General features: G+C 45.9%; 1 protein-coding gene, 2 non-coding genes and 1 pseudogene across 3 annotated transcripts in view; 3 read left to right on the top strand and 1 right to left on the bottom strand.

Annotated features, from left to right (window-relative positions):
* Positions 1–1,733: 1,733 nt before the first annotated feature.
* On the top strand, positions 1,734–2,776 carry LOC118525257 (large ribosomal subunit protein uL1 pseudogene; annotated as a pseudogene).
* Positions 2,777–4,982: 2,206 nt separating this feature from the next.
* On the top strand, positions 4,983–5,055 carry TRNAK-UUU (transfer RNA lysine (anticodon UUU)). The gene has a single exon. It is a non-coding gene; the product is annotated as a tRNA-Lys (tRNA).
* A 278-nt stretch (positions 5,056–5,333) lies between these two features.
* On the bottom strand, positions 5,334–5,406 carry TRNAK-UUU (transfer RNA lysine (anticodon UUU)). Its single transcript has one exon. It is a non-coding gene; the product is annotated as a tRNA-Lys (tRNA).
* An 8,583-nt stretch (positions 5,407–13,989) lies between these two features.
* PIK3C2B (phosphatidylinositol-4-phosphate 3-kinase catalytic subunit type 2 beta) overlaps positions 13,990–17,486 on the top strand; it is a 63,994-nt gene continuing 60,497 nt past the window's right edge. Inside the window, exon 1 of the mRNA XM_036075895.2 lies at positions 13,990–14,410. The gene's annotated coding sequence lies outside the window, so the exon portion shown is untranslated. The remainder of the gene's footprint in view (positions 14,411–17,486) is intronic.

The following is a 17,486-nucleotide window of genomic DNA, read 5'->3' as shown; positions in this document are numbered from 1 at the left end:
TGCACCACAATTTTTTATTCATCTCCTTTCATAAATACTTAGGTGTTTCCAATCGTTTGCTGTTACAAACAATGCTGCCATCGACATTCTTGTACTTGTGCACTCTAGGGAGTAGAATTATTGGGTCACAAACACATTGTCAACGCCACCAGATCATAACACAGTGCTCTCCAAAGTGGTTGTAGATGTATACACTCCTGATGGGTGTGTATAAGATTCTATTGCTCACATTATAGACAATAGCCAAACTATGGAAAGAGCCCAAATGTCCAATTACTGATGAATGGTTAAAGAAGATGTGATACACACACACAAGAATATTATTCAGCCATAAAAAAAAAAAAAATGAGGGGTGCCTGGGTGGCTCAGTCGTTAAGTGTCTGCCTTCAGCTCAGGTCACGATCCCAGGGTCCTTGGATCGAGCCCCACATCGAGGCCCACATCGGGCTCCCTGCTCCGCGGGAGGCCTGCTTCTCCCTCTCCCACTCCCCCTGCTTGTGTTCCCTCTCTCGCTGTCTCTCTCTCTGTCAAATAAATAAATAAAATCTTTTTTAAAAAAATGAAATCTTTCCATTTGCAAAGAAGTGGATGAAGCTACAGTATATTATTGCTAAGTGAAATAAGTCAGTCAGAGAAAGACAAATACCATTATGACCTCACTCATATGTGGAATTTAAGAAAGAAAACAGATGAACATATGGGAAGGGGGAAAAGAAAAAAAGAAGAGAGGGAAACAAGCCGAAAGAGACTCTTAACAATAGAGAACAAACTGAGGGTTGATGGAGGGAGGTGGGTGCGGAGTGGGCTAGATGGTGATGAGCACTGGGTGTTGTATCAAAGTGATGGACCACTGAATTCTACTCCTGAAACCAATATTACACTATATGTTAACTAACAAAATTTAAATTAAAAAGTAAATAAATAAACTAGAAGTGCCGCAATTAAAAAAAAGATTCTATTGATCCACATCTTTGCCAATCCTTGGTATTGTCAGATTATTAAAAAAAAAAATGTGATAGATGTGAGAATTTCTCACGGTGGCTTGATTTATATGGTGGCCCATGATTATTAGTAAGGTTGAACGTTTTTTCATATTTATTGACCATGGTTACTCACCTGTGAATTGCCTGTCCATATCTTTTGCCCATTTTTCTGTTGGTTTGTCTATTCCTTACTGATTTATATGAGTCCTCTATGTAAACTGGATATTAATCCTTCTTGATTATATATATCACAAATAAATCTTCAAATCTGCAACTTGTTTTCACTTTTTAAATGTCTTTTGATAAACAGTTTTTTTAAATGAAGTCAGATTTATTAATTATTTTATGTTTCACTTCCTTTTTTTTTATTTAGGAGATTCTTCCCTGTTTTGGGGTCATAAAGATACTCTCATATACTTTCTCCTAAAAGTTCTAAAGATTCACTTTTCACATTTAGGCCTTTAATTCATCCTCAGTTGATTTTTGTGCATGTTATAACATGGAGATCCAATTTTATTTTTTCAATTTGAAAAATAAATGTCTGGCTCTATTACTGAATCTATAAACTGAATGTGAGCCTATCTATAGTCTCTTGAATTAATCTTCCCTTCCTATTTAACACAATCATTGAAGGTTTTGTAGAAGAATAATCATTTGAGTGGACCTTAAAAAATGAATAGGATTTCAAGAGGCAGAAATGGGAGAAGTAATTTGAAGAAACATGGCACAAATAATGAGGAGAGGAAAGAGATGAGGAATTTAGAAGAGACGGTCTTAAAACGGAAAAGAATCTACTTTGATCAAAGTGTTGGTCACTGAGTAAAAGATTGGCATGGTATTGAATCCCACTGTCCAATATAATATCCACCAGCCACGTGTGGCTTGAAATGTGGCTAGTCCAAATCGAGATGTGCTCTAAGTGTAAAATACACCTCAGATTTCAAAGACTTAGTAGGGCTTTTTTCTGGTTACTGCGGTGCAAGGAACCATAAGCAGCAGAGTCTCCCGCGAGACCCTCTATGAGGCAGTGTGGGAAGTCCTGCACGGGAACCAGCACAAGTGCCGCAAGTTTTCAGAGACGGTGGAGCTGCAGATCGGCCTGAGGAACAATGACCCTTATAAGGACAAATGCTTCTTGGGCACTGTCAGGCTTAAGTCCACTCCCCGCCCCAAGTTTTCCGTATGTGTTTTGAGGGACCAACAGCACTGTGATGAGTCCAAGGCTGTGGATATTCCCCACATGGATATTGAGGCGCTGAAGAAACTCAGCAAGAATAAAAAATTAGTCAAGAAGCTGGGCAAGAAGTATGATGCCTTTTTGGCTTCAGAATCTCTGATCAAGCAGATCCCATGAATCCTGGGCCCATGACTGAATAAGGCTGGCAAGTTCCCTTTCTTGCTGACCCACAATGAGAACATGGTGGCCAAAGTGGATGAAGTGAAGTCCACGATCAAATTCCAGATGAAGAAGGTGTTGTGTCTGGCGGTGACGGTTGGCCACATGAAGATGACAAATGATGAGCTCATGTACAACATCCACTTAGCTGTCAATTTCCTGGCATCATTGCTCAAGAAGATTTGGCAGGACATCCAGGCTTTATACATCAAGAGAACCATGGGCAAGCCCCAGTGCCTGTACTAAGCACAGTTTAATAAACCCTAGTGTGCTACCATTAAAAAAAAAGACTTAGGAAAAAATACTGTAAAGTATCTCAGTAATGTTTTATATTAATTACATATCAAAATGATATTTTGGATATATTGGGTTGAATAAAATATATAATTAAAATTAATTTCATCTGTTTCTTTTTACTTTTCTTAATGCGGCTACTAGAAAATTTTAAATAACAATTGTGGTTTGCATTATATTATATTGGGACTGGTATGGAATGCCAGCAAAGTAGGCCAGGACCAGATTGTGGAGGATTTTGAATGGTGTTATAAAAAGTTCCATGTGTCACTCATTAAAGTAGTAGGAGAGAATCAAAGAGTTTTGAGGAAAGGAAAGGCAGTTTAATATTCCTAACTTAATGACTAAGCATCCTGTCTGCACACAGCCAATTTTAGAAACCATTTTACCATTAGCTCCGGGCAGATGATTAATTCTGGCAATGTGATTCTGATGAGAATATTTGATGTGGTAGTCCTTGCGTTTTTACTGTAGCACGAATGAAACAAATCTAATGTGTGCTCCTTTAAGGGGAAATTGGAACATAAATGAGCTAAACTTTTAATAATTCCCCATTACTTAGGGGATAAAGTGATTCTTTTTGTCTGGAATTAACTCAATATTGTCAGCTTTCAAAATTCTCTACATCTCCCCCCAGTCCAGTCAAATATGTTTAAGCCTTATATACAGCATGGTCACTATAGTTAATAATGCTGTAGTGCATATTTGAAAGTTGCTAAGAGAGTAGATCTTGAAAGTTCTCATCATAAGAAAGAAAACTTGTTACTGTGTGTGGTGACAAGTTCACTAGACTTATTGTGGTGATCATTTTGCAATGTATACAAATACGAAATTGTTATGTTGTGCACCTGAAACTGTTATATGTCAATTATACCTGGATAAGAAAATAATTGTTAACATATGTTAAGTGTTGAAGTGTAGATAGTGTTAGAATGCTAGAAAGAGCAGAATCTGTAGTCTGTTCTTGTTACTTCTTTGCCATTGTCTTTATGTGACTTCATGATTGCTTATTTCTTGTCAGACACCATTCTAAACAATTTGTATAAACTATCTTAGGAATTCTCACAATTACTCTATTGTCCTGAGACACAGAGAAGTAGCTTGCTCAAGAACACATAGTGGAATAAGGTTTGTTTTTTTATTTTTTTGGAAGTAAGCTTTCAAAGAGGGGCACCTAAATTCAGAACCCAGGCTTTATGTAGAAACATTTATCCTTTCAGTTTTTCAATGGACACATATGCACCTTTTTAAAAAATTGCTTTGAAATATTTCCTAACTTAACAATATTTTGCAATTTTTCCCGAGTTGTATTCTTCTATAACATGATTATTAATAGCTATATAATATTCCATGTATTAAGGCTGTACCATAATTTGTATAGCCGTTTTGTCATTTGCAATATTTTCCAATTAAAATACCATGACGATCTTTCCTGTAATCAAGTTTTTTTTTATACATCCTTGATTATTTCTCTAGGACAAATTCCTACAAGTGAAATTTCTGGGCCAGAGCAGTCACTCCTAAAGCGCTGGAATTAAGCAGATGGAATGAAGGGAAAGCAACAGAGACTCTTCACTGTCCCACCCTCAGCCCCATGGTGGGTAATTCTCCAAGACCAGCCCTGTAGAAGAAGGCAGTGCTCAGACTGCTGATGGCTGTGGAAGAGAAGAGCCTCCAGGGCTATGATCAATGAAATCTCTCCACTGGCACGTTCAGCTTTCCTGTCTCTCTGGCTTGCAGGGCTTCTGCCCCCCAGGGTCACAGCTGGGGACTTCCTCCAGGGTTTGCGTCACTTAAAAATTACTTGGACGTCTTCAAGGGACGTATAGGACAATCACACTATCCCTCTGCAGGGTCCGTTCTCCCACTCCAAACTACGCAGTTCAACCCAGCAGCTTCCGAGCAGTGTATTTATATTCTCTCTTAATCTCTTTTTTTTTTTCTTTTCTGTTGTCGGGTCGGCTTTAGAACTGATATCCACCCTCTTATCAATAGTAAAATAGATCTGATGCCACTACAACACTTCAAAGGTGGTAAACCTCGCGTCCCTTTACTCCTGGAGAGAGATTACAAATCAAAGAAGCCTACGTTATAATGGTTATTGAGCATATAAATACCTCGAAATTCTGAAGTAGCTGCTAATGCTGGTGAAAAGTGCGTGATTTAGGTCTTCTGTTTCTCTTTGTTGTACGAATCCTGAGCTTTCTCGGGTTTAAAACAGTTTCACAAAATACAGGTGGAAGAAATCGAGTACACAAGGTTCTTTATTCTTATGTAAGGCATTGTAGTAGAAGCCTTCTCTCGTGAGAGCCCGGATAGCTCAGTCGGTAGAGCATCAGACTTTTAATCTGAGGGTCCAGGGTTCAAGTCCCTGTTCGGGCGCTTTGCTTTAACGTTCACATTTATGTTTTTCTTCAACTGTTAACAAGCTGAGAAACAAATTTTGTCTCAATGGGAAACCACTGTGCAAAAACCTCCATATTCGCCAAGAAATTAAGTGATTTTGCATAGTCGGTTTTTTTCTTCCCTGAGAACACATTTACCTTGCATATTCTAAAAGCAATGAAAAACTGAATTCAATTTAAAGTGGAAGTACGTTTTATCCCAAGAATTTCTTATGCTAATATTTGGCAATGTAAGTAAGGGGCAAAAGCCACAGACGCCCGAACAGGGACTTGAACCCTGGACCCTCAGATTAAAAGTCTGATGCTCTACCGACTGAGCTATCCGGGCGCTCTTAAGAAGCTTTGCTCTTCTGTTTACTTGATATAATCCTAATAAGTTACTTCTCTGGCAAAATACATTTTAAAGTGCCTTTTTCAACACAGTAAAGAAAAACATTCGCTTTCCTATCCTTTTCTCCATTTACTTAAGACACGTGTTCTTCAAGTTCTCTCATATTTCATGTTTACTCAATTGCCAATATCTACAAAACTGAAACGAAACAGCAGTAACTTACAAGACAAGGCAACCAACATTAAGCTTTCAGACATAGAGTTGCAATCTCTTTTTATTATAATTCTTCTGTCTTCTATCACTTCGCTGATAGGACCTCTTAATTTTAGTTAACTCTACGGAGCCAGATTACCGTATTTGTCCCCTTGATGAAAAATACATTTCCATTCATTAGATGATGTTGCTGTTAGATAAGCATTCCTCAGCACAAAAGAAGGAAAGACGCATTTGATTCATGAATAGAGGAGCTAATAGAAGAAAATAAAAGTAACAGTGGGAAGGTGGGACCAAATTTAGATTGAGAGAAAAGGAGCTTAGACTTTTAATTTAAGTTTTGATCGAAGTTTTGCCTTTCCCCACCTTCCAGGCAAGTTGCAGTTTTCAAGTCAGGCTCACAAAATGAGCCCTCCTAAAGCAGCGTGCACCAGTAGGAGCAACATGGAGTATTAAGAACATAAACCTCCAGATCAGCCTAGTCTTTCCTAAAATCAGTTTCATCAACCCTGACGCATAGGGTGTGGAACACAGGATTATGAAATTTCAAAAACTGATAAGGATATTCATTTTTTATTTCTGGGAACTTGAGGCTTCTGAACACAATGAACAACAAAACAGCTCAGCCTCAGTTGGAGGGATTTCTTTCCTATAATTGTCTGATTCTTTTAGAACAAAGACCAACAAATTATGTGATCCTGAGCAGGCCTGGGTTTCCACATCTGTAAAATGAGGGAATTGATTGGTTGACCTGTAAGATACCTTCTAAATCTAAATCTATTACTTTTCCCACTGTGAATAAGATTAGAAGTAACAGACTCAAAATGCAACAGGAAGGAATTATTTAACTGAGCAAATGTTTATTGATCATCTATGATGGCTTAGGTCCTGTGCTAGCTCTAGAATAGAAGATAAATTGGACATGGATCCTGCTTACAGCCTAGGAAAGAAGGTGGACACTTAAGCCAACCACTTTAACAAAGTAATGAATGCAGTAATAAGAATCAAGTACGGCATGGCAGGAGATGAGCCTGGACAGAAAGGCCGTGGTTATTAAATGAGGATGGGGACCCTCGAGTTTTCAGCAAGAAAAACACAGGTCAGAGTTGAATTTAAACAAGTTACTGTCAGAGGTATACAGAGTAGATTGTAATGAGCCACCAGACATTTGTCATTTACTTATTCAGACATGTCTTGAGCACATACTGTGTTAAATAAGGAAAACTTCTTGCTCTGTTTTTATGAAATGCATTATACCTAACCTTTTTTTTAAGGAAGGGAAATGGTATCTGTCCAGGCTCCCTAAAGGGGAAAGAACAGAGGGGCCTTGAAGGTTTTTTTTTTTTTTTCCCTTGCCCAGGGTCTTTGTTACATGGTATTCCCTTTCCTTCAGGATAATAAACCTGCTGTTTAAAGTTGAACAGACTGAATGAGATTGACCCATCAACTTGCTTATTGAGTACCTACTATTTCCACAGCAGTAAACTAGGCACAGTGGGAAGGAAAACAGTAAGCCCGAAAGAAAAGTGGGGAGTGTATATTGGGTTTGAAGGTTGGTGAACAGGTCAGTGTGGCTGGAACGGAGGAAGGTAGAGAGAGGAGGTGTCAGATACAGAAAAGCTGGTCAGCTTTCTTTCAGGCCAAGGAGAAAAATTATATAGGCAATGGCAAAGTTTGAAAGTTGAATCGAAGGTTTGGCTTGTTAACACTGCAATGTCCCACCTGAGGTAGCAGGAACGGAATCGTCTTTGCCCCACGTTGCATTACACACCGGCAGGAGTGCTCTCTTGCACCATATTTAGCGCTAACCCTGGAGTACTTCGAGCTTCTCACTTCCCATACTGTCTAACTTAATTCTCCCGCTAGAGGGCAGTCTAAACTCACAGATTCTATGTTGGGGACCCCGCCCCACATTTCTTAAGCATCATTTCCTCCACTAATTTACCCCCTTTTAAATTAAGTTTTTATTTTAATTTAGTATAGCTAAATAATATGGTGTTATATTAGCCTCAGGTGTTCCCCCAATTTGTAAAGGGACACTTTTTACCCGCCCTCCCCCACCCCGCCCGCCCCCCATTCACCAGATTCATCTGTCTTTGAAAATCACCATCGACTCTCTCTCAGAGCTGGGAAAAGTTGTGGAGTGAGAGAGGTCTTGCTGTTCTCCCACATTCTTGCCCTCTTGGTGACACCATTTGTTACCTGGACCCTGACACAGTCCTCTTCTTAAAGCTGGCAAGCCTTAGCTTAAGCAGTTACACCTTGGAGTGGAAACTTTTCACAGGGACTTGGAGGCACCTATGTCCATGGTGAGGTCTCATTTATTTGAATTTCTAGAACTAATTCTAAGAGTCCCACAGTGGTGCATGGCAGGGAAAGCACATGGATAGTTGTGTTCAATTGTATTGAAGAGCCAGATAAGCACATCTCTAATGGTGGAATTTAATTTAAGCAGGCAGGAAAGGTTTAATTTGGGGAGGCTTTCCCAGGGCTTCCCAAAGCAAGGCCAAGTATAGCTGCCTACGCAAGGACCCAGTCGTCCAGCATCACTGTATAGAGTGTTTGGAGTTGAGACCATTACAAGGCACCAGGGAGATGCATGGTACAGAGAAGTCGTTTGGAGAAGTCTCCTCTGGTGTTTTGGCCCTAATAACTCCAAACCCAGAGCAGCCTGGGTTTTTGGTGGGTGCTCCCACCCCTCTCCTCTCTGAGAATACGGGGAAACTAGCAGCCCAACAATCTTGGCCAGCATGAAGAGCTCAGACACTGGGATAAATATTCCCTGAACCAGGCAGCCCTCAAATGTCCTGGGTCATTGAAAAGGTGTATTAGAGAAGCAGGACTGTTGTCAAGGCCAGTGGGATTCAATGAGATTGAAGAAGTCAATCTGACCACCAAATATTTACAGAGCTCCCCTACCCCATCTCCAACATCTATTCACCTTTCAAAAATATTTGGATCTTTTTGAGGAAAGTCTACTGAAGGATTTTTAAATGAAAATGGTGCAAACATTGCCTTTTGCAATTTTAAAGTTGTTTTACAGATAAACCCGAGCCCAGAGCAGAGCCCTGAGAGAACACAGCACAGATTTACTCACCCTCTCCTCTCATTCATTTCAACCACCTGCTCCCTAATAACCAGGTCCTGATTCATTCACTCATTCACCAATATTTACTGAACACCAGCTTTGGATCAGGCAACGAATTAGTTCTAGAAATTCAAAGGTAAACCCAACACAGATTGCCTTGTCTTTAAGGAGCTTATAGTCTAATTACCCTCCTCTTCTGTCCCTTCCCCCAATCCAGAAAAAAATCAAACAAGTAATTTCGACACTCTGTGATTAGTGTTACAACACTAATCTCTCAGGTGTATTTAGAAGCACTCTAGGGAAGCTTCCTGGAAAGCTAATTGTAGGGTGTATTAGTCTGCTATTGCTGCTGTAACAAATTACCACACATTTAGTGGATTAAAAGTTTATTATTTTACAGTTCTGTAATCAGAAGCCTAACATGGGTCCCACTGGGCTGAAATCAGTGTGTCAACAGTGCCGTGGTCCTTTCTGAAGGCTCCGGGGGAGAATCTGTTTCCTTGCCTTTTCCAGTTTCTAGAAGCTGTTCACATTCCTTGGCTCAGGACCTCAACCCTCCGACCTAAAAGCCTGCAGTGTTGCATCCCTCTTACCATTTTTCCATTACCACATCACCCTCTGACTTCAGCTGGGGAACATCTGCTTTTACGAACCAGTGTGATTAGATTGGGCTCACCTGGGTAGTTTATCCAGGCTAATCTCCCCATCTCACAGTCTTTAACTAAATCCCATCTGCACAATCCTCTTGCCAGGTAAGATAACATATTTACACGTTCCAGGGATTGGGAAGCAGACATTTCCTCCTTTGGGGGGGGGCATTATTCTGCCTACCATGTAGAAAGACAGCCACATAAAGGGAAGGGCAACAGAGGTGGGGTTTGGGGGGGCGGGGAGGAGGCCCTTTCCAAGCAGTAGGAAGAGCTTGTAGAATGACCCCTAGGTAGGAATCGTATGTATTCCAGAAACAACATGAAGTTTGCATTGGAATGAGGGAGGGAGTTATTCATTCAACCCACATTTATTAAATGCCCTCTATATGGTGGGTGCTGTTTTGAGGATACAAGGATGAACAAGACAAAGTCTCTGTCCTCTGAGGCTAGAGTGAAAAGCAAGGGCCAGATTATGAGAGGCCTTGTTGACTTTCTTAAAGAGTTTGAGTTTCATCCAAGAGCTACATGGAGTCATTCATTCATTCATCTGACAAATTTTATTGAGCACATGTTACATGCCAGGCATGTTCCAGGCTCTGGGAATACAGAAGTCTAAAAACTAAAGAAAAAAAAAAACCTAAAGAATCCCTGCCCTTACAGAGCTTCTGTGCTAGTTGATGTTAATTAAACAAGGGAAGCAGATGTCTGCTTTAGAAAGATCATTCTGGCTGGGGTGTTGGGGAAGAGACTGGAGGAGAGGGAGCAAGACTAGAGGTTGCTAGACCCCTTGACTCCCTTCCTCAAGATTCACAGCCTTTCTCCAGCTTCATGCCCCTCATTGGACCCCTCCTCTTTTGTCAGGAACCTCTTTCCCCTTTATCCTCCAACTGTACCTATTTTGCAACACCCCACCCCCAGCCCTGATTCAACATTCTACACCTGGGCTTCCCAGCGCTGTAGAAGAAAATGAGGAAAATGTTAGTATCACCTCCACTACATATCAGAATATCTGATTCCAGCCACATCCTCGACTCTGCTGACAATTCCATTTCTCTCTCTAAGAAGCTACCATTCTCATTCCTTTTGGTGGCTATTTTAACCTTATCCACTTTCCTTAAGTCCTCAAGCCCAACTTGACCCCTTACCTTTCAAGAGATTGCTTACAGACCATCAGGTAGCAACCAGTTAACTCCTAACCTCTAGGTTTACCAATCTACACAAGTATCTGCTCCGCTCCTTGCCCTTTCTCGCAGATCTCCCAGGCAACCCCTGCCCCTCCCCCCATTTCCTCTGGGATGGTTTTCATTAATCATCTCTCTATCTCCTTGGTCTTTCCCCTCAACATTTGAGCATGTTTAAGCTCTTCCCATTTGAAAAAGGAAAGCCATAACAAAAATCCTCCCCTCCATCCTGCACTCCTCACCCCCATCCACTGCCTTATATTTCTCCTTTCCATTGCCAGGCTTCTCGAAAGAAGCTCCAATGTCTTCATGTGTCTCTTTTATTCCTTAAGCCACTGGAGCCTGTGGGTTTAACTGTGACTGTTCTCACACCACTGGTCCCAGTGACTCTCCTGCCAATCCAAAGGGCACTTTCCAGGCCTGCCCTCCTGGCTCTCCCTGCCACACTTGTGTTCCGGTCACTTTCCTGACACTTCCTCCCACCCTCCTTTCTGACACTCTGTGGTCGCAGGTTTTCCCTACCAACTTGGTTGTTTCTTCTCAACTTCTTTGGCAGGGGTCTTCCTCTGTATGTGCCCATCTGGGTGATCTCACGCATGCCCACAGCTTCACTGACCATCCATGATCTGAAGAGTCCAAAATTGCCCTTACTTGTCCACACCTCTGCTCTGACTTTAGTTTCTAGACATCCTCACATAAATATTCCACAGCTACCTCAAACCCAACATGTCAAAATGAAACTCATGTTTGCTCCCCCAACACCTGGGCCCTGTCTTACTATAGTCCCCCCACTTGGTGCATGGCATGACTTGCCACTAATTCCTAAGGCATCAAATGGGCAGTGATTCTAGATCCCTCCTCCAGCTGCCTACATTCAATATATTATCAAATATTATTGATTTGACTTCCTAACCATCACTTGTATCTGTCCTTTCCTTTTTATCCCCACGGCCACAGCCCTGGCCGGGTTTTGAGATTCTCTGATCTTGCACTCTGAATGTAGCCGTGGCCTCCGTGAGCTCTCGGCCTGTACTCCTAACGTGGCAGGAAGCAAATGATACACTCCAATTTGAAGAGACAATTTACAAAGGGTCAGCAGGGTAAAGGAAAGCTGTGTGTGGTGTGAGAACAGTCACAGTTACACCCACAGGCTCCAGTGGCTTAAGGAATAAAAGAGACACATGAAGATATTGGAGCTTCCTTCTAGAAGCTTGGCAATTAATGGAAAGGAGAAATATAAGGCAGTGGATGGGGGTGAGGAGTGTAGGATGGAATAGTGTGCAGCACATTGGGGCCAGCAGGAAACCAAGTTTCCACTCCCGGGCCTGAGAAGGTAATTGAGATATCTGAATTGAGAAAGTTGGGGGTGGGGGGGGAGAGGGAACCACCCAGAGGGAGCTGTGAACTTTGGTTGAGGGTTGGCAGCCAGCCCACAGGGACTCCAAAAAGAGGGAAATCCTGAGAAGCAAATATCCAGACCTATTCAACCTCCTTCCTTCCAATCTTCTGCCAGGGCTCCCAGTGGCCACCCTCTACTAGGAAGCCGGATGGCCAACATTGAGTCTGCAGGGACAATGGGAAGACACAGAGTGCATCTTCCAAATCCTCCTGTGTAATATGCCAGGAGGTTTTTCTGATCATATCACTCCCAGCTCCACTTATCTACACCCTGGGTTCTCTGTCACCCACGGAACAAAATCTAAACTTCTTGGCATGCCCTGGTTTCTCTTATAAGGAAATTTTTTCTCCCTACCAAAATGCATTGTAGAGCCTTTGATAAGATGTTCAACCAAGTGACCCAGGCTTATTTCCTGTTAGCTCTCCACTTGGGAAATTTTCACTCCGGCAAGAGACATACTGATGGCCCCTAGGCCACTCCGTTCTCTCAGGCCTCTGAGCTTAGCCTGATGACAGGCACACGGTAAGGGTCACACATATTTGCACTGTGAACAAGTGGTGAATGAGTGAGTGAATGAATGCGTGTTTTTATCCCCTGTGGCTCTTGAGGATTAGGAGCTGATATTATCACTGATGCTCAGAGGGTGGACTACCCAAGGTCACATGGCAGAGGGTAGAGAGGAGAAACACAGGCTTGGGTCTCCCCTCTCCTCCCTATGGTCTCACTCAGGGTTGCCTGCAATTAGGGGTCCTTCGCATTTGCTCAGATTTCATCTTATATGAGAACAAAACAATATCCCAAGAAATCCTTCTCAATCAGGAACTCGCTCTTTATATTGCTTTGTCCCCCTGTAGGACTTCTTCTGGTTAGTCAAATTCCCTTCCTAATAAATATCCTCTTACTGAGCTTTGGAGTCTCTTCAAATTCTATAATTTTATGAATCTAGGAATTGTGTTGGCTTTTCTCACAGTTTTGTATTACTAAGAAAATTTTAGAGGCCCAATATCTTATTAAAAGGCCTTTCTGACTTTTTTTTTTTTTTTTTTAACTCTAGTAAACCCTAAACAGACTGAAATAGTAGCATTTTAACAAATATTTCCTTGAGACCAGGAAAGGGGTAGGTTGGCAGATGTTTCCATGGGAACCCTGGCTGGGGAGTCCCAGGCTTCTGAAGGAGGCTGGGAGCCTGGAGACCCCGATACCTGAAGGGGAACTGCAGGGGAGGGAGGCTGGGAACCAGGTGTTGATCCTCACAGACCGGCCAGAAAGGAAGGAGGGCCCTGGGGGAGAACAAATTCAAGTTTTGAGGAAACTGTACTTTGAGATCAGAGATCTTAGTTACTATGCAAAGCAAATGCAAATGAGGAGCTGGCCAATTCTTGGTTGTTCTTTTTTGGGGGGGGGGGGGAGTCTTTAGGAAAATTCTTCTAGAGACCACTGCTCAAAAGAAAGCACGTGGAGTCAAAATCTTACACATAACCAACTGAATGGACGAAGTGGGTTTTTTCCCTACCACGGTTGGGTTGGAGGACCCTCTCCCACCCCTCCCCCTCAGGATTGCTATTCTCTGGGGTTCAGGTCGGACGAGGCACTCGGGCGGACAGAAACACCAACACGGCTGATTGCTCAGCCCCGAGCCAGCTTCCCCCCTACCCCCACCTCCGCCCTCAAGGTAGGGGCTTTTGCAGGCGTCGCAATCCTAGTAACGCAGGGGGGGGGAAGTCCTCGAACCCTCAGTGGGTCCTTTTCAGCAGAGCGACCTGGCATTCATCTGACACGGAGCAAAGGGGTCCCCGCAGGGAAAAGTAACGACCATCTGCAGAAACCTCACCCAAGTGGGAAGCGGCAGCGCCGTCTGCAGTCCCCGAGCACAATCGGACGCCCGCGCGCCGCTCTCCCCCGCGGCCCCGCCGGGAGGGAGGGAGGGAGGGAGCGAGTGGCGGCGGAGGGAGGGAGGGAGGAGGGCGGCGGACGGCGGGAGGGAGAGGTGGAGGGCGGTCAGGGTTCCGGGGCCCGCCCCGCCCTCGCGCTCGCCGCCGACTCGGCGCTGCGGGCTGGAGCGGGCGGCCGGGCGGCTGCCTGTCCAGGCCGGGGCTGGCCGCGCCTCGCGTCGCCGTGCAGTGCGCCGGCTCTCCGGGAGATGGCTTCTCCGCTCCCGCCCGCTGCTCCCGCTATTGTCTCACCCGGGGTGGCCTGACTCTGCGGGCTCGCGCACGCTCGGGGCCCGGAGGGCTCCCCCGCGCCCCCGGAGCCTGTCCCGCACCCTTTCCTGCCTTCCCCGCCGCCCCGGGGTGGGGCCCCAGGACCGGCGCTCGCGGCGAGCAGCGCGGAGAGGGGAGCGGCCCGGGCGCGGGCGGTGCGCGGCCGGCGCGCCCGGGTGCTGGGGACGCCTGGAGCTGCGGAGCCGGCAGCCCGCGTCGCCGAGCACACGCCACGTCGGGTCTCGCACGGAAGCCCGCAGCGAGCACAGGTAGGACGCGCACCGGGCCGGGAGCGCCCGCCGCGGCTCTGCGGATGGCCGGCGGAGTGGACGGAGCGGAGGTCAAGGGGCTCTCCCTCCAACATGGCAACAGCCGAGCTGCAACAATGGAAGGAGCCGCGGGTTCCCGGAGGCCCGCCGAGCCGCGGACGCGGTGGCAGCGAGAGCTCCAGCCCGCGGCGCCCTGCAGGTTGCCGACTCCCGTCGCCACCCCGCACCAGCAGTTTCGGGGCGTCTCGGGCCCCCGGGCACCCCCTTCCCACTCCTTTCCCTCTCAACACACTTCCTGGCTCCCAGCTGCTAGATGATCTGAGCCAACCGATGGTTTGGGGGGTTGTTTGTTTAAGATAAGAAATAAAAAGCAAAACCTGCCCCGGAGTGGGGGTGGTGGGGGTGGCGCTTTCTCTTGCAGTGGGTGAAAAGTCAGCATCTAGCCTGGGGAATATATACATTTTTTAGCCAGACGGAGGGCAGACTTGGCTTCTGCCTTATAAGGGTACTGCAGCACCAGGAGAAGCTGGAGCGGGGAGAGAGGGACCCTCAGGCCTGAGTTTCCGGGCCCTCCGGGGAGTCGCTGCTCTCCTGGCTGGTACTCGTCTCTCGTTCTCAGCTCCCGACAGCGGCGGCTTTGATGTTGGGGAGCAATCGCAGCAGCAGGAAGCCCAGGGGACGCTGCCAAGCTGGGGTGGGGTAGGGTGGGGAGCCAAGGGGTTTGGCAAGCTCCTGTGTTGTGAGAAGAGATTACCAATTGTATGAGGTTAGTGCACACACCCTGGTTGCCTGAGGGGGGGTGGTGTGGGGTGTGTTTGTGTGTGTGTGTGGGTGTGTGTGTGTGTGTGTGTGAAGAACCTGCCATTGCTCCTGCGCCTCGAGGCCCTTCATCCCCACCCCCTTGCGGGGTCTTTGTGGCTTCCCTGTCCCAGTCCCACCAGCCACGCCTGGGATGGAATCTCTATTGTCTCCTGCTGCCCTGATGTTCTCCCCTGCCCCGCCCCCCCAATTCCGTTCGGGAATTTTGTACCCTGGGCTGTCTGGTCCCAGCATGGCACCAGATTCCTGAGCACACAGCTACCCGGGCTTCCAGAAGTGAGCCAACGCGGCTGCTCCTTCTCTCTCTAAACTACCTGTCTGGGATGTGGCCAAGCAGATGTAAGCAATTTGCACTGAATTCCAACCCTGTATCAGTTGCTGAATGAAAACTTACTCCACCCCAGCACTAGGCCTTGGAAAGATATTGGGAGAGAAACGTTCCAGGGGGTGGCAAACCTGATCCCCAAATATTCCTCCTTCCCCAAGTCCAGCTGTGCATCCTACAGCAGAGAGGTTATGAGGCTTCAGAACTGCATCTCCTCCAGAGCCTGGCAGTCCCGTCTGGGGTTGTGTCCATGGAAAAATGAAGTAGAGGCACATTTTATAGCTCTGCCTGGCATCTAGCATTTGAGGAGATGGGGCTGTGAGCCAGAGCCCTGGACTGCTTCTCCTTTGGCCTTTGGGTGAGCTCAAGGTTTGATTTCCATGGCTCTGAATTTACTGCTGAGTGTGCATGGGTGTGTGTGTCTGAATTTGATCAAGCTCTCAGCCCTGGCCAGAAGGGAGTTTGTGGACTTTCCTCTCCCTGGAAGCATCATTGAGGGAGGCCCATGGGTATGCTGGGTTGAGGAAGGCTCAGTGGATCTGGGGCCTCAGGATTTTCTCTGGGGTGCTCCTTTGGGATTGCCCAGTGACCTGGAATGTTTTGGTCTTTGCCATGACATAGTGGCCCTCTAGCAGACACCCCACAGCCTTGTGGGCCTTTGGTCCCCTTTCTGGTTTCCTCACCGTACCTGGCCCGGTGCTTTGCAGGTACCTCGTGTGTGGTCCTTCAGCCTGGACAGCCATGCCACAGCCAGCAGGGAGGAAAATGAGAGAACTGTGTTCCCTTGGAGGGGTTTGTGGCTGGCCATAAACTTCAGGCTCCTCACGCTCCCAGGATGTGAACTTGGACATGATAATGTGGAGTAGTAGAGAAAATAGTGGGTGGGTTTGGGGTCAGGAGGCTTGGCTTTGAGTCCCGGTATGACTTACTTCCTAGCTGTGTGAGCATGGACAACTTATGAACCTAAGACTTAGTTTGCATATCTGTAAAATGGGGGGAAATACCCTTGGCTCACAAGATTGCTTTAAAGATGAAATACACTGCTTACCATAAACTGAATAAAATCATGTGCGCAAAAGCACTCTGGAAACTGCAGAGTACTATACCAATGTGTGTAGCCTTGTAACAAGGGAGGGAGAGCTGGTGGGGGTTGGGAAAGGGGTGGGAGAAAGGGACAGAATAGAGAATGTTCTGGAACATAGGACAAGGGAAGCGTGATGTGCAGATACCAAGGTAGCTATTTCTTGGGTTACTTTTCTTCTTTGGCGGGGGGAATTACTTTAAAAAGGGTTGGCAGGATGGGAGCTAGGAGAGAAGGAGACGCTGCTTAATGATATCTGTGGGGAAGTGGGGAAACACCCCCCAAAGGCGGGCTACTGTCCATAGACAGGGTAGTGCTGAGCTGGCAGATAATATAATAGCTAACATTTACTGATGTCAATCAGCTAGTAAATGACAGAGGAGGGATTTCATGCAGGCTGTTTCATTCCAGACCCTGTGCTCATAACCTCGATGCCGCTGTGAGGGTGATATCAGGTCTTGGGAGGACGGAAAGGGGTAGCAGAGTACAGAATTCATGCATACTGGATTCCCTGACTTGAACGCCCGTGACAGGTCACCAGACTGGGACATTCCTTGGATAATAAAGTGCTCAGGGGACCTGGGTGGCTCAGTCGTTAAGCATCTGCCTTCGGCTCAGGTCATGATCCCAGGGTCCTGGGATTGAGCCCTGCATTGGGCTCCCTGCTCAGCGGAGAGCCTGCTTGTCCCTCTCCCACTCCCCCTGCTGTGTCTCTCTTTCTGTCAAATAAATAAATAAAGTCTTTTAAAAAAAAAAGTTCTCAAGGGCCGGGGCCCAGCATAGCACCTCCTTAATTCCCAGGTGTTTGGGGGTTAAGGCACATGTATGTGAATTCCTTGGGTTCCTGCCTT

The sequence above is a fragment of the Halichoerus grypus genome, chromosome 7 (assembly GCF_964656455.1).
Source record: "Halichoerus grypus chromosome 7, mHalGry1.hap1.1, whole genome shotgun sequence".
Taxonomy (NCBI): Eukaryota; Metazoa; Chordata; class Mammalia; order Carnivora; family Phocidae; genus Halichoerus; species Halichoerus grypus.
This window is presented reverse-complemented; position numbering and strand designations above follow the sequence as displayed.